The 24,500-nt window shown below is 36.3% G+C and overlaps 1 protein-coding gene across 1 annotated transcript in view; it reads left to right on the forward strand.

Annotated features, from left to right (window-relative positions):
• The first annotated feature begins 7,731 nt into the window (after positions 1–7,731).
• LINGO2 (leucine rich repeat and Ig domain containing 2) overlaps positions 7,732–24,500 on the forward strand; it is a 478,120-nt gene continuing 461,351 nt past the window's right edge. Inside the window, exon 1 of the mRNA XM_017548467.2 lies at positions 7,732–7,805. The gene's annotated coding sequence lies outside the window, so the exon portion shown is untranslated. The remainder of the gene's footprint in view (positions 7,806–24,500) is intronic.

Raw genomic sequence — 24,500 nt, forward strand, 5'->3', positions numbered from 1 at the left:
TAAGTGAATGAGTGTGGGGTCTGGCCACTGCAGTCAAGCATACTGGCTGCCGCAGTGGGGTGGGCAGCCCCAGGCACCGGCTCCATGCAAGGCTCCAGCTGGACCAGGTGTACACAAGAAACTTCCACTGTGGGAATGCAGTGGTGGCTGAAAGCTCAGAGATGCCAGAAACTACAGAGCCCAAAGAGGCTGATACAGCCTGTCACGGTCCTGGCTTGGGGAGCCCTGAGGTCTGGGCTTCAAGAGGGACTGTAGTTCTCTCTTTGATGTCACCTGCAGGGTGGTGAGTGGGTGGAGGGGGGGATGTTTCAGCCCAGTTGTGTTACTGCTCCTTCAGTCCTGCTGCCCCATTCTGGCCCACAACTCATGGCTGGCCCAGCCCCACTGCTACTTCCTGTTGCCTGGGGTGGCCACCCAGTGCCAGCAGAGAGCAGGAGGGCTACAGTGTTACAGGAGCTTTGGCTTGGGGAACCCAAAGTCTGGGCCACCAGAAGGGTTGCCACTCTTCCCTCCCGCAGTCCAAGGGCGTTTCACCACCTGCAGCTCAGCAAGCCAGGCAGAAACATGTTATAGCTTCTTTTGCTCCTGCTATTCGGAAGGTCCCAAGTTCTTCTCCCACATCCAGGAAGAATGAGGATACATGGACAACTGGAGGGTGAGCATGGTACTACAGGGTGAGAGGAACTTTATTGAGTGTCAGAACAGCTCTCAGGAGACCCAAAGTGGGTAGCTTCTATCCACAGGCAGACTGAGTCTGACTGAGTCTGGGGTTTTATGGGCTCAGAAGGGAGGAAGTCTGTGCTGATTGACCCATGGGCAGTCATGGGCGGGCCTGGAAAAAGCACAAGAAATTCTCACTCCAGGTCATGGACTCCACCTGGAACTCCCAGCCCAGCCCCCAGTCTTCAGATTGTCCGTGGGTTGAAGGTGAGGTTCTACCAGGGACCACCCCCTCCCACCTAGGAATCTGTCTGCCTCCTGCCACCATCAATGTGCTGTTTGCGGTGCTCAGGCTATCCATGCTGAGGGGCCCCCGCAGGCCTGCACCGAATCACCCTCAGCTCTCTGGACTGCCTCCCATGCTTATTGGCACCCAGAATCCAGAGGGAGCCAAGGCAGGAGGGGGCCAAGGCAGGAGGGGGCCAAGGCAGAAGGGGGCTGGCATGTCAGCACTGCCCCACGTGTGCGCACACCTGACCAGGTTGTGATAGCACCCAGGCTCAGCCACAACTTTATTCCACACTGGAGCAGCCACTGGGAGTGGGGAGAGGCCAGGGAGCAGGAGCAGGCACATTAAGCCTGTAGAGGCACCTGAGAGCATATGGATGCCTAGGTCTGGAGCCACGGGGGCAGCTATACCCAGGAACACAGGGCCCCTGCCCCACCAACTCAGTAGGGGTTGGGGCTCCCACCTGTTCCTGGCCCTGGCCAGCTTCACAGCGTATGTAGCCCCAGCTGTGCCTCCCTCCCTGCAGCTGGCATCCCCACCGCAGTTACTCCAGATGAGCCTCTGCTGTCATGAGTTTAAATGATGTTATCCATCAACCCATCAGCGCAGTGCCTGGTACATAGTGAACACGGGAGGAATGTTAGCTTTTATTATTGTTATCATTAACCTAATGTACTTACCCAGCCAGAACCGTTAACAAGCACAGCAATAGGCACCTGATAGGTGAAGCGAGGCAATTGGTATAACGGCATATCTTCCTTTTTCCTGTTACCTCATTTTGTCCTGTCTTTCTCATTTGACAACTTTCTCTATTGTCCATTTGACTTATCAAACACCACTTTTCCTCTTACACTCATGCACATACCACAGTCTGTGTAAAATTATAACTGAGGTACTTCTTATTTAAAGCTTATTAGTCTGTGTATATTGCAACCTCACTTTTAAAAGTCCTCAGTTTGTGGGAAAAAACAAACGTTGGGGCCATTGTTTATTTTTTAAAAATTATGATGTACTCTTAGCATAAATAATCAAAGAATTATACAAACTAAATATTAAGTAAATGAATGATCAACCCAAACCACTGTTATGGTTATGTCTTATGGTAGGATTTGGATTGGTCATTAATTTACTTATTGTTTAGTTAACTATTTTCTTATTTTTCTACTCTTTCTTATGAACTTAAAGGAAAAAAAACAAAAATGCAAAATAAGCTGATCAGTTGACAATTAGCAGGACCTATTTATTTTATAATTTGCAAAATTGAACAATGTTTTTATTATGTTCAGGAAATTTAAGAAATCCCTCAGGGATCCCAGGGAAAAAGACTCGAATTCAAACTAATCAAATAGAAAAAGATACACTTATGAAGACATTGCCAGTGGCAAAAAACTTTTCTAAACTATAATAATAAAAAGATCAAATCAATGTAAATTTTCAAAAGCATTTACAATATAAAACAGTGGGCGAAGTTAGGGAGAATCTGAGTTCAATTAAGTCAGAGACAACTAACAATCTTAAACACAATTAAGTTATAAAAGTGTAATTTTTTTATAACCACAGAGACTTCTAGAGAGTTATTTGCAATAAATCTCAAATAATAGGTGACTTGAATAATACAGGGAAGAAAAATTTACTGTTCCTCAAGGAAAAGAAAATTAATAGGATATGTTCTTTTCTTCTTTGTTATCAAGAGGAGTAGATATTTATGAAAATCACGGTAACTATAAATGCATGACCAAAAAGAAGAAAATCAATGTCTTTATAAGATGTCAAAACCCCTGTCTTGGGCAGTTTTCTCAATGTGTAATGCCTAGACAACTGGTACGAGGAAAACCTGGGATGTTTGACCCTGCCACCTAATCAAATTATCTGGAGTCACATTCCTGCTTTTTCAATAAGTGCCTAAGATAATGCCTATATTCACTGAAGTTTGAGAACAACTAACATGAACTATAGGCTAAAATCTATCAAAGATAAACAAAGTGGTAGATTTTGCATTTCTTTTTACACAAAGAGCTTCTGTTTTTAACTGAAAGTTAGTTTAGTATGTAAACTTCCTGAAGAGGGAATGGGCTAATGCACACACAGACACACACACGCCTATAAATTTATGATGTTATACTCGTGACCAAGTCCATTTTGGGAAATGTGTTTCTCACACTTCTGGAGGCTGGGAAGTCCAGTATCATGGTGCCTGGGCAGCTGGTGAAGGCATTTGTGCTGCACTGTCCCATGAAAAGAGAAAAAAATGTAAGAGAGCAAGAAATTGAACTGGAACCCTCAAGAATCAATTCATGAGGTTGGAGTCCTCATGACATAAACATTTCTCATTAGGGCCCACCCCTCAAAATGGTTACATTTGGGATTAAGTTTCCAACACATGCTTTTTCAGGGAAACATTCAAACCATAGCAGCAGGTATACAGACTTGTACAGATATGCCTCTAGGTCATTTTCATTCAAATTGTTTTATATGTTCTGAATAAGTATGTGAACTGGGAAAACTTTAAAATGCTTTGCTCTCATTTGCATAACTGATAGAAATAAAATATTCTTGTTAATCATCGAGGCATATGTAATATGTTTCAACTGATTAATTTTGTTCTAATGTGATCCCTGGGTTTTTTTTTAATCCTACTCCATAGAGCAGTCATGGTTGAAACAGAAAAGCATTATCTGAGATATTTATATTCCTTTGGTTATTAAGTCCAAAGGTAAATTACTTTTGTTATTTTCAGAGATTTTGTATGTTATTTTTTTACCCTATGGTATTTCTAAAATGCATAACTAAATGTAAAAAGCTCTAGAAGTTTTAAGAACCAAGCCAAAAATATAGAAATAATTCATGAGACCAATAATATGGTAATATCAGAGGTAACTTTCTGACAATTGATGACTTTGCTTTTCCAAAGGGGGCTACTTCCAAATTCTTCTGATCTTTCCAGAAGTAAATATTTTACAAATGCCCTGTGTCTTCCATTAAAAGTATGCTTCTAGCTTTATATAACTTCAGTATTCACCCTTTTTTTATACATTTGACTTATGAAATATTTTTTAAAATCTCGTGTATTCACACTTAATATTCCAGAAATTTTTTTCAGCATCCTAAATTCCAAATAGATCAACTCACAAAATGCACATACTCCTGAGTATAATTTTACTCTTTAAAAACAAAATAATAAAAACCAGGATGTTGAGGAAAACAAAATGTCACTGTGCAAAAACAAGTCATTTATGGTATTAAGCTATTCCCTTAAGGATTGTATCAGTCAGGATGGGCTCTGTTATGCCAGGGTGAAAAATAACACCAAATTTTAGAGACTAACAACAACCCAAATTTAGTTTGCTACTGTCACGTACACATCAAGTTATACTCAACTGAGGATTTAGGGTTTCAGAGAAGCCACTATCTGGAACATTGCTCAGCCCCATGGCAGACAGAAGGTGATGGCAACATGAATCATACAACAGATTTTAAAGTTTCCTCACAGAGTTAACATATATCACTGAACAAAGCTAGTTGCGTGGTGTATTCATCCATTCTCAAATTGCTATATAAAGAACTACCTGAGACTGGCTAATTTGTGAAGGAAAGAGGTTTGATTGGCTCATGGTCCTGCAAGCTGTTACAGGAACCATGTCTGGAAACGGCTTGGGAAACTTACAATCATGGCAGAAGGCAAAAGGGAAGCCAGCACATCCTATGTGGCTGGAGCAGGAAGATGAGAGAGTAAAAGGGAAGGTGCCGCGTGCTTTACAACAAACAGGTCTCGTGAGAACACTACCACAAGAACAGCAAGGAGGAAGTCTGCCCCTAAGAGTCAGTCGCCTCCCACCAAGCCCTCTCTCCAACACTGGGAATTGCAAACCAACAAATTGTGGGTGGGTCACAGAACCAAACCATAACACATGGCCATACCAAACCTCAGTGTGCAGGGGAACACAATCACACAATATGCCCAAAAGAACCATAAATATTTGATGAACAGTACTAATGACATGCTTACTGGGCGTTTTCAATGTATATATTTATTTTCTTCTTTCTTTCTTAAACATCAGAACTATCTTCCACAGCTGGCCTTCTGAAATTTAAGACAAAGGCATTAGGCCTTGATGACCTTCAATATCAGTAGTGGAGATGTATAACCTTAGGTTCTCATCACTACCTGCCAACAACTGATGTATTAGTCAGGCTTCTCTAGAGAAATAGGACAAGTAGGATATGTGTAGATAGGCAAAAGGAAATTTATGCTAGAAATTGGCTGATGTGATCATGGAAGCCTAAAAGTCCCACAATGAAAGTTCTGCAGGCTGACAAACCAAGAAATCTGGTGGTTATTCTGTGTGAGGCTGAAGACATGAGAACCAGCGGGACCACTTATGTAAGTCCCAGAACCTGAAGACCCAAGAATCAGGACGCTGATGTTTGAGGGCTGACAAAGATGGATGTTGCAGCTCAAGAAGACAGAAGGAAAAGTTGTCCTTCCTCTACCTTTCTATTCTACTTGGATCCTCAACCAATTAGATAGCAGATCTTCTTTACTACATTTACTGATTTAAATGCAAATGTCTTCCCGAAAAACCCTCTCAGGCACACATGGAAATAATGTTTTACTAGCTATCTGGGTATCCTTTAGCTCACTCAAATTGACCCATAAAGTTCACCAACACAGCTGGTTTGAGAGGGAAAAAGACTAGCTATATGATTATTTTTTTCAATAGCCATAGAAATCAATATAATCAGAAAGGGAACCATCATGAGAGTCTTTAGTGTGACAAGGAAAGGAGAAAACTAAATTTCTGGAGCCAAAGTTAATGTTTCAACCTTATAATTTTCCCCATATTCTAAAGTCACTTGTCTTATAATCCTTGTATGAAAAAAGTCTTTTTCTTTGTATAAAATACATTTGGAAGAGGGGGAGGTAGTTGGCTTTATGGTATTAATAATAAAAAATTTAAACCGTTAAAAATGACATGAAAAAGTATGCCTAGCAGAATTTTTTGCACTACACTGGCAATTTTGTTGTTGCTGTTTTTGAGATGGAGTTTCACTCTGTTGCCCAGGCTGGAGTACAGCGGTGTGATCTCCACTTACTGCAACCTCTGCCTCCTGTGTTCAAGCAATTCTCCTGTCTCAGCCTCCCAAATAGCTGGTATTACAGGCACCTGCCACTATACTCAGTTACTTTTTTGTATTTTTAGTAGAGATGAAATTTAACTATGTTGACCAGGCTGGTCTCAAACTTCTGACCTCATGATTCACCCGCATCAGCCTCCCAAAGTGCTGGGATTACAGGCGTGAGCCACCACGCGGAGCCTAGATTAGCAAATTATAAAAGGGTCTTCTGTGCCAAATATATGTTGTTTCTCCTTCAGAACCCCTCTCCATTGTTCTCTATTTTTCTATAGGCTCAAGAAGTCTGATGTATGTAGCTCCCATGTCCTCTGGCTTCCTGAGTTTAAAAAATGGAGGTGGCATCAAGAGATGAAAGAAAGGAGGAGAAGAGATATATTGGTCAGGGTTTTCCAGAGAGATAGAAGTGATGTGTGTGTGTGTGTGTGTGTGTGTGTGTGTGTGTGTGTGTCTGTCTGTCTCTGCCTGTCTGTGTGTGATTGTGTATATAAGAAAGGATTTATTAGGGAAATTGGCTCATGTGATTCCACAACAGGTCATCTGCAAGCTGGAGATCCTGGGATGCCAGTAGCATGTCTCCGGCCAAGTGTGACAGCCTCAGGACCAGGGAAGCCCATGCTATAATTCTCAGTCAGATGATGAAGACCCAAGACTGTGGTGAATGGGGAAGCTGCTTTTTTAAGTTCTATGGTCTAAAGGCTAAAGAGCCTAGAGTTACGATGTACAAAAGCAGAAGAAGAAGTGTCCCAGCTCAAGGACAGAGAAAGAAAACTGCCTTTTCTTCTCACTTTTTGTCTTTTCTGGGCCCTTAGCCCAGGATAGTAACCATCCACATTGAGAGTGGACCTTTTCCACTCAGTCCACCAATTCATAAGCCAACCTCCTCATAACACCTCATAAGCACATCTAGATATAATGCTTTACTAGTTATCTTGGTATTCCTTAATCCAGTCAAGTTGATACCTATAAGTAGCCAACACATTGAGGTATTTGATCCCCAGTTCAATCTGCCAGGTCTTCACAGGGTGGCTCCTTTCCTTTATTGAAAGCTACAGCTCTTATCACGTGACCCTCTGCACAGAGCTATGCTTTCAAGGCTCTGGGAACCCTTCCTTACCCTTGCCTCATCAGGCCTTGTGATGGTAAGGAGATCCTCCCCTTGCTACCATGGAGGAAAACTGCTGCTGTATTATCTCTTATTCGTTTCTCTATACCCTGCCACATTTTTATAAATACTCTTCCTTATTCTCTCCCGAACAGACTGTCCTGTCTGTTTCCTGCTAGAATCCTGACAGTCACTGTCTCCTGGTGTTAAGACATATGTCAATGTTCAGTGCCAATAGTTAGAACTATTAGGTTGCAAAGATCTTGGAAGAAAGTAATCTTCCATTAAGATTTTATGTTCTTAGGATCTCAGAACCATTTTTATTATATGAAGAGTAAATTTAAGTCCTGATGTTACCAAGTGAAAAAACAAAACAAAACAAATATTTGAAGTCTTTGCAATTACAGGTTGTTGCTATGGACAATTTGGCCAAAAGATTCTGATAAACTGTACAGTGGACTATTTATTGTGTTAAAAACAGAAAGAGAGACTATTAATAAAACTCTCAAGTTAATAATCTTGGTAACTGCTTTCTATTGCGGATCACTGCTGGCAGACACAGAAACACTGAGAATAAAATAAGTGGCAAGAATGTTAAACCAACCTGTCAATCAATCAGTGAGTATTTACTGTTCTAAAATCTCACGTCCCCAGTCCACTCTTTCTATTGATTTATCCAACAATTTTCCAAGTTTTGTTCATTCTATTATCTTTTGCATTGATTCGTATTACTCTCTATTGACCCCATTGCTCATAATAGCTGCAATCTCACATAGTCCTTTGTCATATCATTTTCCTTCTTAGTCTGTTACTCCATTCTCCAAGGAGAGAGCTATTTCATACACAAAAGCAGGAAAGGATATTCTCATTATAATCCTAGGCATCAGGACTGAAGATCATGGGACAAATGTGTAAGCCTGCATTCCAGTAACCAGCCTACATTGCCTTTTCTCCCATTGTCATTTTAACATTTTCATTCTATATTAAATTCATAGTCCTTCACAGTAATCTTGAAGTCAGATAGAATAATTGGTCATCTGACTTCACAGTCCAGAGGTCATTAGAATGTTTGTGAACAACTCCTATTTTTCTATTATTTAGCATGTTTTTGTCCTAGAAATATGAAGTGTCACAATTTTTGCTAATTTAAAAGTTTTCTGAGCCACAAAGCACAATAACCCTTCTTTTTATACATAGTGATATCTCTGTACAAAATTTGATGTGATTCTTAGATCACAAAGTTCTAGAGGTACTAGAGTGTTAAATTATGAAATATGGTTAAAATGGTTTACAATAAACAAGACTTGAATTACTTTATGGTAAAATTGAACAGGTTTTCATTTAATGTATAGCCTTTAGTGTGTGTAGTCTTTTAAATTTGGTCTATAGTAATTATTTCCTCTAGTGAGTTTGTTTTAATATTTATATATTGAGTGCTCACTTTATGTTCTTTACTATAAAAAATTACCAGTGACAAACTTTTTTTCCAAAAGTTAACTCTGATAAAGGGGGAAAAGTGGGTTTTATGGCAGGGAATTTTTTTTAAGTAAAATGAAAGTATAAGGAAGAAAAATGTAGAGGTTATAGTGGATGAAAAGGGAGCCTCTAATACTCTAAGCTAACAATAGACGGGTAAAATATAGTCTTCATGGCTTATGTCAATGCTTTATTTGTTCCTCCTTTTTCTTTTGTACAAATGTTCCATGAAAATAGTCAATAAACCTTTAAAAAAAACAATAGAGAAAAGAAGATACCCAAGCTATGATTCAGACTAGAGAATAAAATAAAAGTGGGTCCACATTATGGATTAGGAAAGAAACAAAAAAGAAATATTCATATCTGATTGTCTTGGTCTTCACATTTGAAGTAAATGTGGTAACAATTTTGGCCTTGAGCATAAGAGAATAAAGTATTTGTGGAGAATATTGAAACAGAAGACCTCTGGCTTGATAGAAGCCAAATACAAGAAGGATAAAAATGTCATTTCTCAAAACCCATTTCCAGTCTTTTTTTTTTTTTTTTTTTTGGATGCTCAAGAACTTTATTCTGGCAGTGCTCTTACAAGATGGATATTTATAGTGAGAGCAGGCTATAGCATGGGCCAGACACAATCAGGGGTCAGATGACTGACTAACCAGGAGGGTCTCTGTCCTCTATCTAAATAATGTTCTTACTATTTTGTTGACTCTTCTCTCTTTTTTTATCCTGTTTTTTCTTAATTTCCTTTTTATTTTAATAGTTTTTAGGGTACAGGTTGTTTTGGGTTAAGTGAATAAGTTCTTTGGTGGTGATTTCTGAGATTTTAGTGCACCCATTACCCAAGCAGTATACACGGTACCCAATATGTAGTCTTTTATACCTCACAACCCTCTCTTCCCACAACCCAGAGTCCCCAAGAGTCCATTATATTGTTCTTATGCCTTTGCAGTCCTCATATCTTAGCTCCCACTTATAAGTGAGAACATACGATATTTGGTTTTCCAATCCTGAATTACTTAACTTAGAATAATGGCCTCCAGCTCCATCCAAGTTGCTACAAAAGACATTATTCTGTTTCTTTTTTTTATGGATGGGTAGTATTCCATGGTGTATATATACCACATTTTCTTTATTCACTCATTGGTTGATGGGCACTTGGGTTGGTTCCATGTCTTTGTAGTTGCAAATTGTGCTGCTATAAACATGTGTGTGCCTGTGTCTTTTTCATATAATGACTTATTTTCTTTGGGTGGCTACCCAGTAGTGGAATTACTGGATGGAATGGTAATTCCACTTTTAGTTCTTTCAGGAATCTCCATACTGTTTTCCATAGTGGTTGTACTAATTTACATTCCCACCAGTGGTATAAAAGTGTTCCCTTTTCACCACATCCACACCAACATCTAATGTTTTTTGACTTTTTAATTATGAACATTCTTGCAGGAGTACAGTGATATCTCATTGTGGCCATATCCAGTTTTTAATGAAGATTTCTTTATTTGCATTCAGAAATATGTCTTAAATCTGTTCATTCCTTTCCATCAGCACTATCCTAGGCTTTGAGGTTCATCTCTTCTTTCTGGTTTGCAAGTCCCTAAGTAGATAAGGTATTTCTTATTTATCTGCTTTTCTGGCTGATATGTAGAATCTTTGCAAATTATATGTGTGGAATAAATAAGAAGTGGAAGAGTTTTAGAGACTAGTGTATATACCCATGGCTAAGATCTTCCCTTTATTTAGGGGTGAAGGGTCACAGCTGGGAGAGTAGGAAAGGGATGACAGTCTTGGTTTTTATAATTTAGGAAGCCTGTTTGCAAGATAATAACTCACGTACTTTTCCAACTCAGAATTGTATGCAATGATGCCTTCCCACGAAACCATCCCATTACCTCTTCCATGTCTTTATCACCCACTGGTTTTTTCAAAGAGATGATAGCCATTTTGAATGCTAAAAAGTAGCAATTAATTACCATGCTTAGTCTTTGTGAAACTATACTTTTTAAGGAAATCCAAGACTGAGTTTTTTTCATGCATATTCTTATTGGCTTACTACTGTCATTTCCTCCACGTTTCTACTCTCTCCAGAAATTAAAACAAGATTTCTTAACAACATTCATTTTCTGCTAGTGGAATTGTGATTAATCTTCAGTATATATGGCTGATAATAAATTGAAAATGTAGTCAAGCTGAAGTTTTATCTGCCATGTTTTATTATGGAAATTAATAGACATTAAATACAAACAGAATCCTGTATTTTAAAAGTGCAGTTAATACAAAATGTATCTTATAACATTTTTTATTCTAAATTTATGATAAACATGACCATAAATGCAAAGAAAATAGAGACAGAATTCAGATCTGAAAGCATTCAGACTGTTTATTAGTCCTGAAGCTGCAATCAAATTAACGCATGTGAATAGATTTATTTTTAATACATTTAATTTGCCACAAAATCAATCATAGTTAATAGAAACTGGAAACTATTATAGTTGCTGCTCTGAGCAATAACAGGGAAAGTTTTGCCTTTCGATTTCTTCTATCATCGGTTCCTTTCTTTTTCTTAAAATTGCAGTTGAAATGTTTCTATTTTATATATATATATGTATATATATATATATACATATATATATAAGTAAATATCTTATTATTTTAGAAATTAAATTAATATTGATTAGGAAAAATACTTTGTTGAAATTCAATACAACTTCAGCTCACACATTGTGTTTTAGTGTCAAAATGAGCTTTTAATAAAATTTAGTGTCTGTTTTCCACAAGTTTAACCCATAACTAAACTGTCTCCCCCATAGTCATTATTTATTTTTTAAAAGACGAGAAACTAGCATATACCTTCCTCTTAATAGTAAAGGTCTAAATAATACCTCATCTGTGTGGTCTTCCGACACTTCTGGGCACAGCCAATCACTCTTTTCCTATGACCCTGTAGTACCTTTATAGAATATAATAAGGTAGATTTATTCATATTACATTACGGTTATTCAATTAAATGCTCATCTGAATGTACATACAATGAATTATTAGGGTAAGGACCATATTTCAATCATACGTGCTTTCCCATCACCTACATATTTAGGGAAAGAGAGAGGGAGTAAGTAAAAACAGAGAACTAGATTTCAAAGGAGAAAAAAGTTCTATTAAGTATAATACATTTTCATTGTGCTTTTGAGGAGAAATCATCCTAAATTGGAATTCACTTTGGATAAAACATTTAAAATAGCCCATTTAAGATAATTGAACTTCTGTTTATTACATAAAACTGCATCCATAAATGTCAGTGTTTCAGCCACAGGGCTTGATTAAAGAGTCACAAAATATACTGCAAGGAACTGCTATGATCTTGGAGAATGACCATAATTGATCTTTCTATTTCTAACTTCAGTGATTCTTCTTCAGAGTTGTATATGAGTTGTTAAATTATAAATTCTGTTTCTGTCAATGCCATAATCAAGGGCCATGGTGCTAGAAATTCTATATAACTTCAATCTTAACTAAAATATTAAAATTCTGTTTATTTCTTCCAAATGATTGTTTCATAGATCCGTCATTTCCAATTACTTAAGGGATTTAATTTGTGATCTAGCTTGGATTGATCTCTCTCTCTTTCTCCTGTCTTGTCTTCTTCCTTTCTTTAATATTTACTGTGCCAGACACTAGGCAGATGATAGGAAAACAGAGAAACTGAATTTGGTTTAGTTTCAGCTCCCAAATAACTTTAAGTCTGATTAGGAAGATACTGTATGTGGTAGACAGTCTTTAGCATTACCTTCTCTACCCCCACAATGATTCCTGACTCCTAGCATTTATGTTTTCTATAATCACTTCCCCTTAAATATGGCCAGACATATTGGTTTGCTTTCGATGAATAGAATATGGCATATATGATCAGATGCTGCTTTTGAGATTAGGTTATTAAGAAAGACTGTGGCTTCTGCCTTGAGTCTCTCTTTCTCTCTCTTTCTCATCACTCATGCTGGAGTAAGCAAGTTACCATGTTCTAAGAAGCTCAGTGGAGAGGCCCAGTGGTATGCAAGGAACCGAGGCCCTCAGTTTAATCTCTTATAAAGAACTGAGGCTTCACAGCAACCACAAGTGAGCTTGGGAGCAGATTCTTTAGTCTCCATTAAGTGCTGAAATCACTGCAGTCCCAGTCAACACCTTGACCACAATCTAATGAGAAACCCTGAGCCAGAACCATCAGCTGAGCCAGTCGGAACTCCTGGCATACAGAAGCTGTAAAAAAGCAAGCATTTGTTGTTTTAAGCTACCCAGTTTTAGGTCAAATTGTCATCTAGCAAGGGACAACAAATATGACATTAAGTGTAAGTAATCCCTTCATTGAAGACAGTATGCTAATGGCATGTAGAAAAAATATAAGTGAAACAAAAGAAGTTATATATATTTGAAATAAAATGAAGTCAAAAGTCTTTTGAGTTTGAATTTAAAGGTAAGGAGGTTTTCTCTAGGGTGATATTGGAATGAGAGAGAAATTATTCTAGGAAAAGAGTTATATGAACAGAGGCTCAGAGAAGTGAAATGGTATGGTGTATTGTATAAATAGTAAGAATTTTGTCATGCTTGCGAGCTAAGACAGAGCATAGGACGCTATACAAATCTTAATAGAAAACTTGAATTTTATGCTATAGGGCCTGGGATGGTAAATTTAAAACGAAGCTGATACTTTTCACCCACCTAAGTCACGTGGCTGACACTTTGACCAGGACACTCTTCTGCCAAACCTATGAGTAAAGAATCTTCTTTTGCATTATGCTCCAGTCAGCTGTTATCAATCAACCATCACTGAAGTGAAACTGAGAATATAGTCAAAAATATCCCAAATCTCTCTCTCGCTCTCTCTCTCTCTCTCTCTCTCTCTCACACACACACACACACACACACACACACACACACACACACACAGAGTAGGAAATCAGTCTCTCCCTGACTTCCCATCTTGAGGATTACTCAGGATTCTTCTTGGTATTTTCTGGGAATCAGATACACATATATCTAACTCAATGTAGGAAATTTGAAGACATAACTAATTCATCTTCTTAGGTGCTACAGGGGTTTGCAAAAGCAGTGACCCAATATTACATATTTGAGAAACTGAATTGCAAATCTCATAACATTCTACCTAGGTTATTTTCAGTTTCTTACATCCCTGCCTCTTTTTTCCCACTTCTCAACTTTTATATGCATGGATTCAAAATCAGTTTGGACACCATGGGCTACACCTTTGGTAAGGTTAAGAAGCCATTAAAGAGAAGACAGATAAATGAGAAAATGGAAGTACTTTAGTAATGATGAGGATAGTAATTAGCGTATAAGAGCTTGAAAACTATTTTTATGGCCACCTTCTACTTTAAAACTAAAGGATTCCTTGAGTCACTGGACATTTCTAGCATTTCAGGTGTCTCAACTGAAAAAGGTGGGGGTGGTTGACCTATTGAACATCTTCAAATTGTATAATATCACTTAGGCAGAGCCCCATATTAGTAGTTTTCTCCTACGTATTAAAGAGTGGCTAAGAAGAAATGGACCTCATCTACCAAAGAGAGATTGATGTTTCTTCATATAACTTTTTAACCTGATTCATAACACAAGGGAATATCTTTGGGACTAACACATTGCTATTATGCCATATAGGGAAGAAAACAAAAGGCTTTGTTATTACCCTGTCATTATTTTTTATCTAAAATTGTAAAACTCCTATGAGGTTTTAGGAAGAAAAAAGTCCAGAGCATGCAATATATTCTTATTAATACACAGTGTCTTTGCAGTGTGTTCTGCAAGTTTGTTGGGGCAGGATAATAGCAAAATACTTTTTGTATCTATTTCATTTTTCTTTAAACAGGTAAGTGTGCTAAGCAAACATTAAACACTTACTGAGCTGCTAAGATGATTTATTAGAATAGTATTGTTTCTGTTTTTCACTGCTATGATACAATTATCCAAAAAAGCATATAAGTAAGCAGTATGCTTTATTTGCCATAAAAATTATTTAACAAGTTAGATCCTTAAGGCAAAATAAGGAATCCTGTTCTTTTAGGCTACCCGTTTATGTGGCTAGGCCTTTTGAGTATAAGGATAGCCGAAGGGAACTAGGATGCACTGATAGCTGACCATGTAGTACTACTTTACATTCTCCCTAAATGCAGTAGATATTATTTCATTATTATGCAGGTGAGAAAATCCATCCTTGAGAAATTCAAGTAAGTTCTCAGAAGTCATTCATAACTGACAGAGCCAGTTTCAAATCCAGGTGAGTCTGATTCCAAAGCTTCTGCACCTACTATATAACCAGCAGCAACTACATCTGAACCCACCATGATTCTGATGAGAAGCAGAGTCAAGCTTTATAATAGCATCACTGCTCTGATTAAAGTTGAATAAATCACCCATTTCTGAGTCAATTGGGGTCAATGACTGGAAACCCCACTTCCTTGCCAAGCAGTTGATAAGGTCCAGTTGTTTTGATCAGATGACTTTCTCAGCAATTAACCATTCTGATGAACCAAAGAATTGATTAGACATGAAAATAACCTACTTTTGGAAAATGGAAATGCAGTCTAAAACAATCTCATAGTTTCCTTTCTCTGTGGAGAAGCAGAGATTCTGCTTCATCAGCGGGAGGATGAAGGCTGGCAAGATCCCCTTTCCTCCTTTGCTTATTATTCACATTGTGATTTTCTTAACCACTTTTCTCAAAGATTGCCCAAAGAATCTTCTCAGATATCAGAAACCCTTGTTCCTGATCCTGAGATGAAATATAAAAGCCAAATAGATGGCTGTTTTGTTTACTGTTCTGTGAAATTGCATTATTAGGTAAGGCATCATTTTAAATTAAGAAGTGATGCATGGCTATAACTGGCTTCAACCTGTTACCCTTTTATGATTAAGGAATATTTTGCCATGTTAAAAAATCCTAGGGAAATGATTGAAGATGTTTCATGCTGCTACTGTCCTGGGTGTAACTCACTGTATTATACACAGAGACTCTGCAAAGGAAACAGATATGATACTGCTTTGAGAAACAAAGAATAAGATTCACAACGTAATATCATGATTTCAAGGGTCTCAACTAAAAAAAGTAGGGGCGGTTGACCTATTAAATGTCCTCATATAACATTATCAGTTATGCAGAGCCCCATATTAGTAGTTTTCCACTACATCTTAAAGTGTTTAAGAGGAGATGGCCTCATCTAACCAAGAAGGAGTGCTGTTTCTTGATACAGCTTTTTCTTCTGATTCATAACACAAGGGAATACCATTGGAATGAACACATTGTCCTTATGCCATAAAGGGCTGATTTGAACTGATTTGACATTCATTTAAAAGTCTATGGAAGAGGAGAATAAAATGATTGAAAAAGAGACAAGTTTAGATAGAAATTAGAAGCCTAGATTTTACAATGAGACAAACTTGTGAAAAATCCATCCGTATCACATTAGTTGTATGAATTTAAGCAAATGATTTAACATTTATATAAACAGCCTCAGTTTTCTCATATGTAAAATTAGGATTATCCCTCATGGGATTATGGTGAGGATTAATGGACAGAATATACATCAAGTTCTAAGTACACAATGAATGCTCAGTAAATAATAATAGCTAGTTGTTTGCTCAGTGAAGGGATCTTATACACACTGAGCCTTCATATCTCTTAAGCAGGTATGACAGCAGGTGGGCTGGACCGCTTGCAAGAAACCCCTCAAGTGCCCCATCCACCTGTAGCAGAGCCCAGGGGAGAAAGGAGCTCTTAATGGGGTTTTCAACTCCTCTAGACTATGCCTTCTTGTGTTTTAACATCTTTAATTCCCTCGCAGTATCGAACCTAGTGTTTACTGCATGGGAAGTGCTCGTGTGGTTTTTAAATGAGAGAAAAATAAATAGGAGACAAACAGATGTTTCATTTACTATCCAAAGTAGCTGAGAGGTAAGAAACCAGGTATCAGATTTTCTAAAATACCTCTATGCTCTAAGTGCCAGTCTTCGTTTATGGTATATGGTAGCTAAACCTTTGAAAATAAAATTATAGTAAAATATTAATAAATAAGCATTCCAGTAAAAATATGGACCCCATGCTATTCAGTTTCAGAGGAGATAAGGAAAGAAGTAACATCTGAAGTACGTCTTGATTGTTAAAGGGGAGTTTGGCAGGTAGATGATAATCTGTGTTCTCTCTCTGAAAAACAACCAGAAATGCTACAGGCATGAAAGCAGAGGTAAGAATGCTCAGTGCAATTTCCCTTCAAACAACCTTAGACTATATCTTTGAGCTCCATCCTCTTGGACGGACATTAAACCTCCATTTAAGCCGTGTGAACTGCAGGGGCAACCTCTCTGCCCTCATCTTTTTTTTTTTTTTTTTGAATTGCTCTTGTTGCCCAGGCTAGAGTGCAATGGTGCGATCTTGGCTCTGCAAACTTTGCCTCCCAGATTCAAGCGATTCTCTTGCCTCAACCTCTGAGTAGCTGGGATTACAGGAATGCGCCACCACCCCCAGCTAATTTTGTATTTTTAGTAGAGACCAGGTTTCTCCATCTTGGTCAGGCTGCTCTCGAACTCCTGACCTCAGGTGATCCACCCGCCTCAGCCTCCCACAATAGTGGGATTACAGGGGTGAGCCACCATGCCTGGCTCCCCTCATCTTTTACAAACATGGCAAAGGGTATGAAAACATCAGCATAATATATTTGCATATTTAAAAACTTCTAATGGTGGCACGCCCTTCAACCTAACAAGGAAACAAAACAAGGTTTTGATTGCTTTTCTACCAATGGTGGCAGGGTAGTGCTTTCCATGCAAAATTTATTTTATCCTTTCCACCTTTCAAATTAACAGGCTGTAAATATAACTTTTGATTTACTAAACTTACAGTTTTATTTTTAAAACATCAGCAAAATATTACTTATTTTGCAGATATATGTGATTAGTTCTGTTATTACAAGTACTGTGACTACTTCAGTACATGTACTAAATGTTTTATTATATATTATTAATATATTATAGTCAATAAGTATAGGGAGAGATTTTATTTTGGAGGGGGATGTGATATTTAGCATTTTTCTTCAAAAGTTTTTATTGGTAGGATAAATTATTGTCATTGTATCATAGCAAGTGTGCGTGCATGTGTCATCTGTTAATCTGCCATTTCATCTTCATAAAGGCAGAAAGAATTTCATTTTAAGTAGTTGATTTCAGTAATATAGTTCAATGTATCTTAAATGTGTTCAACTTTAAAACAAATGACTCTATCTTCTCTGAAGCAAAGCAAATTATAGTTATAGATGAATTTATCTTGAAAATATGCCTAAAGTGATCTCAAAAAGAAGCAAGCTGAATAGGCATTTCAAAAAGAAAATAATTTATCTACATTTAACAATAACAACAACAACAAAAATATAGTCAGACTCTAATGAAATTTCTCTTTGAAAGGGTTCCCATTTTGACTTCTCTGGACAACACTCATGTTGTGAAAATATATTTGATTAGCACAGGTCGTAGGCAGCTGGTGTAATGAGTATGAAGACACTACCTTTTGGAGAAGATGCCTTAGTAGATAAGCACTTTGATTTTGTTGTTTTTAATTTTTAAATGTAGATTTTCATTGGATTTGATTTCTACTAGATAAATTACTTTTCCCTAACCCCCAACAAATGCTGTAGAGTTGGATATTGCCCTTATCAATATAGTAACAAGACAGGAATGTTTCAGATTACGATAAAAGGAAAAAGGCCAGCAGCATAGCACAATATTAAGAGCATGAGCTTTAGTGCCAGGCGGCCTCCACTGCTTCTTTAGTACTGCCAGGGCAGCTGATTTAGCCTCTCTTAGATGCCTCCCTTTTCTAAAATAATATTATAATATTCATTTTAGAAAAGGGAGGCATCTAAGAGAGGGCTTATTCAAATGGTGGCAGCTGACCAAGGGCAGAAGCTGAAAGGGCTCTTGCACCCTAGGCCTAGGATTTGTATAACTTCATTTCCTTCATATTCTTCTACACAAAGTGAGTTGAAAAACCAGCCCAGTTTCAATGGTCGGGAAAGAGACTCCTCTTCTTCATGAAGAATAATATGCTATAAACATGAATATACAAATGTCTCTTCAAGATCTTGCTTTTATTTCATATATATACTCAGAATAGAATTGTTAGATCACATGGAATTTTTATTTTTCAGTTTTCAGTTTTTGAGGGCCTATATTTTGCATTGCAGCTGTACCATTTTACACCCCTACTAACTGTATACAAACATTTCAATTCATCTACACCTTCAGAAACACTTATTTTCTGCATTTTTTTTTAATACTAGCTATCCTATCGGGCATTAGTTGGTAGCTAATTGTCATTTTGATTTGTCTTTCCACTAATGACTGTGACATTGAGCATGCGCTTATTGGCCATTTGTATATCTTCTTTTGAGAAATGTCTGCTAAAGTTCTTTACCCATTCTTTAAAAAAATCAGGTTGTTTTGTTGTTGCTGTTGACTTGTAAAAGTTCTTTATATATTCTGGATATTAACCCCTTTTCTTACTCATTTGTACGTTACCTTTTTATTCTACTGATAGTGTCCTTGGATGCACACTTTCAATTTTGGTAGAATTCAATTTCTCATTTTTAAAATTTCCTTTCTTTTCTTGTCTTTGCTTTTGGTGTCATATCCAAGAAGTCATTGCCAAATCCAATGTCCTGAAGATTTACCCCTGTGGTTTCTTTGAAGAGTTTTATAGTTTCAGCTCTTATGTTTAGGTATTTGATCCATTTTGAGTTAATATTCATATATGGTGTAGGTAAGGTAAGGGTCCAGCTTCATTCAGTTGCATATGGATATCCAGCATTCCTAGTTTGTTCAAAAGACTGTTCCTTTCCCATTGCATGGCCTTGTCACCCTTGTGGAAAATTATATGACTGTATATGAGAGGGTGTACTTCTGAGCTCTGTATTTTTTTTTCTTTGGTCTATATGCCTGTCTTTATGCAGGTACCACATTTTCATGATTACTGTAGCTTGGTACGGTTGACCCTTGAACATCATGGGTTTGATCAGCTGCAGTCCACTTATGTATGAATTTTTTTCAACTAAAATTTTTTATCTATTGAATTTTCATGGAATGTGAAACCCTTGTATCTAGAATGTGGACTTTTCACATATGTGGGTTCTTCATGGCTGAACACAGAACTTGAGTGTGAGTGAGCTTTGGTACTCCCATGGCCCTGAAACCTATCCCACACATTTACCAAGGGATGATGGTAATAAATTTTGAAATCAGAAAGTGTGAGACCTCTAACTTAGTTTTTTTTTTTTTTTTTCAAGATACTTTTGGCTGTTTGTGGTCCCTTGAAATTTGATGTGAATTTTAGGATGGCTTTTTTTTTTTTAATTTCTGCAAAAAATGCTTTTGGGATTTTGATAGGAATTGCATTAAGTCTGTAAATTGCTTTGGGCAGTGTTGACATTTTAACACTATTAAGTCTTCTGATTAATTAAAATACTTTTTTTCATTTATTGATGTCTTTTATTTATTTCTTTCAGCAATGTTTTGTAGTTTTAGTTACAAGCCATTCATCTTCTTAGTTAAGTTTATTTTGTTCTTGATAAATTAAATCGTTTTCCTAATTTCCTTTTAGTGTATAGAAACACAACTGTTGTGTTCTACAACTTTGATTTTTTGTTTGTTTTACTGTATACTGATGATGACAATTTGGGCAAAAGGGAAGACATTTGCTATTTACCTTGGGAAATATTAAATGGTTTATCATTAAATGATTTATATAATCACCAACTATATTATTTTCTTTAAACATTCCAAGAATCTTTGAAATTTAGTATTTTAGTCTTTTTCCAGCATTCATTTCTTAAGTCATGAGAAATTTACATGCCAGAGGGGAAAATCTAGTCCCTCTCAGCATGGCCACAAAAGAATGATGAATACAGAAAAAGGTATTCCAAGTCAGTTATCCATAAATATCACAATATGGGGCTATCTTACTTTGTGCAAACCTATGAGTTTGGCACAGAGAAACAAAGCAGTGATAATAAAAATTTTGTGAACTTTAGCAGAGTTTATGCATATTCTCTTTGAATATGGGTCATATTACTTTTATAGAGAACAGATGGTACTACAGTTCAGCCCTGTGACCTGTATCTGGACAGAAATCGCTGGCCTTCCCCAGCAATAGCTGTATTTTAATTGCCTTGAAATGCCTTCTAGTCTCCCTTACAAACAATTGTATGCATGTACTAGATGGGAAATGATACAGGGAAAAGGGTGTTTGTACAATAGATGATGTGAGTCTTTATAGTGAGCTAGCAAGTTTAAATTAAACACTGTATAACCACAGATGAAGCAAGTCTTTATAGTGAGCTAGCAAGTTTAAATTGAAAACTGTATAACCATGAAGGAATGTTCCTCTATTCACTATAAGTCGTGGTGCTAATTATCAAGAAGAAAATGTCACCTGCTTTTTCTAAAATTGACCTTGTAATTAAGAAGAGACTTAGTGGTTATGCCTGAATTAGAAATTAGACAATTTTAAAATAATAAATATTACTTCTAGAGTATTTAGAAATGCTGATTTATTTTTATACTTCACCATGTTTGGATATTTTGGAGCTATAATTTTCTTTGGGCAATGAGACTTCCTTTGTGATGTGATAAACTTCTGATACTAGTACTCTAAGAAATTATAAAAGAGAGATGAATTTTGTACTTCCTCAGTTGACGCCATGGCCTTCTTAACTTTTGATATACTGCAGCACTGCCAAACATGCAAATATGTCATTTGATGTTGGGGTGATTTTTATTTTTCCATTATATTCTGTTTTTCCACCATGCAATTATTTTCTCATTTTTTAAAATTATAACATGCCAGGTTTTTATATTGGCAGGCACCTTACTTATTACTTAGCCCATATTTTTAAAATTGTTTGAAAATAAATTTGTATTTACATATTTGTATTTACATATATTTACATATAAAATTATACATAATTTTGTTCTTTTGTAGTATTTCTATTATTGGTATTGTTGCAAATTTAGATTCTTCAGAATAGAAATTTTAAAACAAAGCATTATTTTGTGAATGTCATTTGTCTCAAGGGTGATTTTTTTTTTTGCTGAATATGTTTTATTTTATAACTGTAAAATAGAGAAGTGATATTTTCTTTTTTTCCTTACCCATTTCCACATTTGTTTCTTTGTTCTTACAAGACATTGAAATGTACTGGCCAGGCTTGTTCTCTTTCCCATTCTTTGTTTAAGGACAAGATGGACTAATGGAGTCAGACTTGCTTAGCAACACGTCTTACATTTTTATAACAGCTTACATTAAGCAAATAACCCCTCTGAATGTGTTTTCACATTTGGAAAATGGTAATCGTATTACTAAATATAGATTGGTGTTACAAAAATGAAATAATGTTTGTGAACTATCTACTACTCAATAAATATCCAATAGATGTTTTTCTTCACTTTCATAGCACGTACATTTGAGAAAAAACAAAAATTCAAGAAGTTTCAAAATCAAACAAAGCTTAAAGATCAAATAGCTTTTATCCTGTTTGCTGATTGGAAAAAAAGATGGAAACTCCCCCATTTATTTCCTTGTTAGCCTAAACCTGACACCAAAACAACATGAACTATAAAAATAACATAAAAAAATACAATGGAGAAAAATATGTAACATATTAATTCTGCAATTTAGTAAAATAATAATATACTTTAATTATGAGGGATTTACTCTGGAAATATTAGGACTAATTAAAATTAGAAAATGACTTCTGTAATTGATCACATTTATAGATCAAAGGAGAAAAAATATATGAATACTTTGGCACTAAAAATACATTTATTGAAATCAACAATATTTATTCCACACTTTAAAAGACAGTTTTTAACATGATTTAAAAGCTACCTCAAACCATATTAAAGATTATGTTAAATGCTGAAACAGTACAGACATTTCCTTTTGCAATCAAAAATTTCCTTGTAATCAAGAAAGTTCCCTTGTAATCAAGAGGCTGCAGCCTCTGATCATTTGCATTTATTAAATGCTTCCTATGTGCTGAGCCCCCAATCTAAATGGTCTCTTTTAATCTTGCCATTTACTTTAAGAGAGTAATCTTATCCATTTTACAGATGAGAAAATGAGGCAACTGAGCCTTAGGGATAAAAAGGAAATTGCCTAACATTATATAACTAATAAATGGCAGAGTTAGGACTTATTCTAGGTCTTTCTAATTTTTGGACTCTTAAATACTCAGTGCTTTCTTACTAAACAAGAACTCTAATCATATACTCATGACACCAGAAAATTAGGAACTCCAAATAAATTTTTGAAGGAATTTGATTTGTTCATTAAAATTTGTTCATTAAAAACAGTAGCTATCCAATGGGTAAGAAAATGGAACCTCTCTTAGACTCCCTTAAAATTATGGTTCAATTTATAGTGTTTCAGGTCTAAGAGTGATAGTTCAGTCCCCTTTTTACCACCTCAGGAGTTAATGATTAGAGTTTTCTTAGAAGACGACCACAAATTCATTCATTTGTTCCCTCCTAAAAATCCATTCAGAACCTACCTTTTGCTGTATATTTTCTGTAGGAAGAGGGAGGTGGAACTAAATATAATTGAGTCTTTACTTTCAAGATGCTCACAATTTAGTAGGCCTAACAAGCATGGAAGCAACATAATAGTATGACATGCATAACAATAAAAAATTATGCATGGTAAATAGGTATTGTACACAAGGTAATGACAAACTGTTGAAAGTAGGAGTGGCATTTTTTTTAGGGAAGACTTCTTGAAGGAGACCACATGTTAGAAGGATTGTGAGAGTTCTATAAGGGTTCATCCTGTAAAGTGAAATAGCCACCTGATGTTTCCTCAGTAAACCACAAACTATGTATTTCATAATTAAGGGGAATTTTTCTAATTCTCTTCTAATAATTATGTAGTATATTTTTCTATATTATCAAACTTATCAGATGCTTATTTTTCAGGCCAATATCACATTTAAAATTTAATTACTATTGTCGTGAATTACTGACTTAAATAACAAAATATGTTAAAATGATCTGCTTTGATTTTATTCATTATGACATGTAAATGTAGTACCTAGGACTGTGTTGGCTTTCATAATGTCTTTAATGGAAAAGAATGGGACTGAACGCCACTGAACTGCAGCCATTCCTAACAGAGCTTGGTTTAAACTTCTCCTCCCTGCCCATTCCATACCCCTGAAAACCAAAACCGAGTTTGCCTTGTCCTAGTCCTTCCTAGACTTCCCCAACTGGCTTCTTTTATACATTTCACATCAATATATAATTGAAACAGCCTTTTTATCTGAACTCCTTACTACATTACAGTAGTTTCCATCTATATGATTTATTCACTAGGTCAGAGTTATAGTTATAATCTACACACTTATGTACTTGATATTTGTAATAAAATACGTATTTCTAAAGGGCTGTAAGGGTATAACACTGCATATGTGTGTCCATGTATTTCTTTTATTAGTACAAAGAGCTGGGTACATATGTACAATTCTTCATCTAAGTAGGTATGGAAGGAAAATGTAGGCATTCGATTAAAAAATACAAAGAACTTTGTCCTATACTGTATGCCTTGATCTCAACATTAACAGCTTGAATATAGCCTAATAAAAGCATCTTCTTATACTCCTCAGCTCTCTGGATGAAAACACTCCACTGTTCACTGCTTTTGAGACAGGTTCTGACCTTTTCTAAGATACTTACAGCGAAGAGATAACATGTCATATTTTTTTCTTGATAGACATTTTGAGGGTCTCTTGCATG

Source organism: Cebus imitator, unplaced genomic scaffold (assembly GCF_001604975.1).
Source record: "Cebus imitator isolate Cc_AM_T3 unplaced genomic scaffold, Cebus_imitator-1.0 Scaffold207, whole genome shotgun sequence".
In the NCBI taxonomy this organism is placed as follows: Eukaryota; Metazoa; Chordata; class Mammalia; order Primates; family Cebidae; genus Cebus; species Cebus imitator.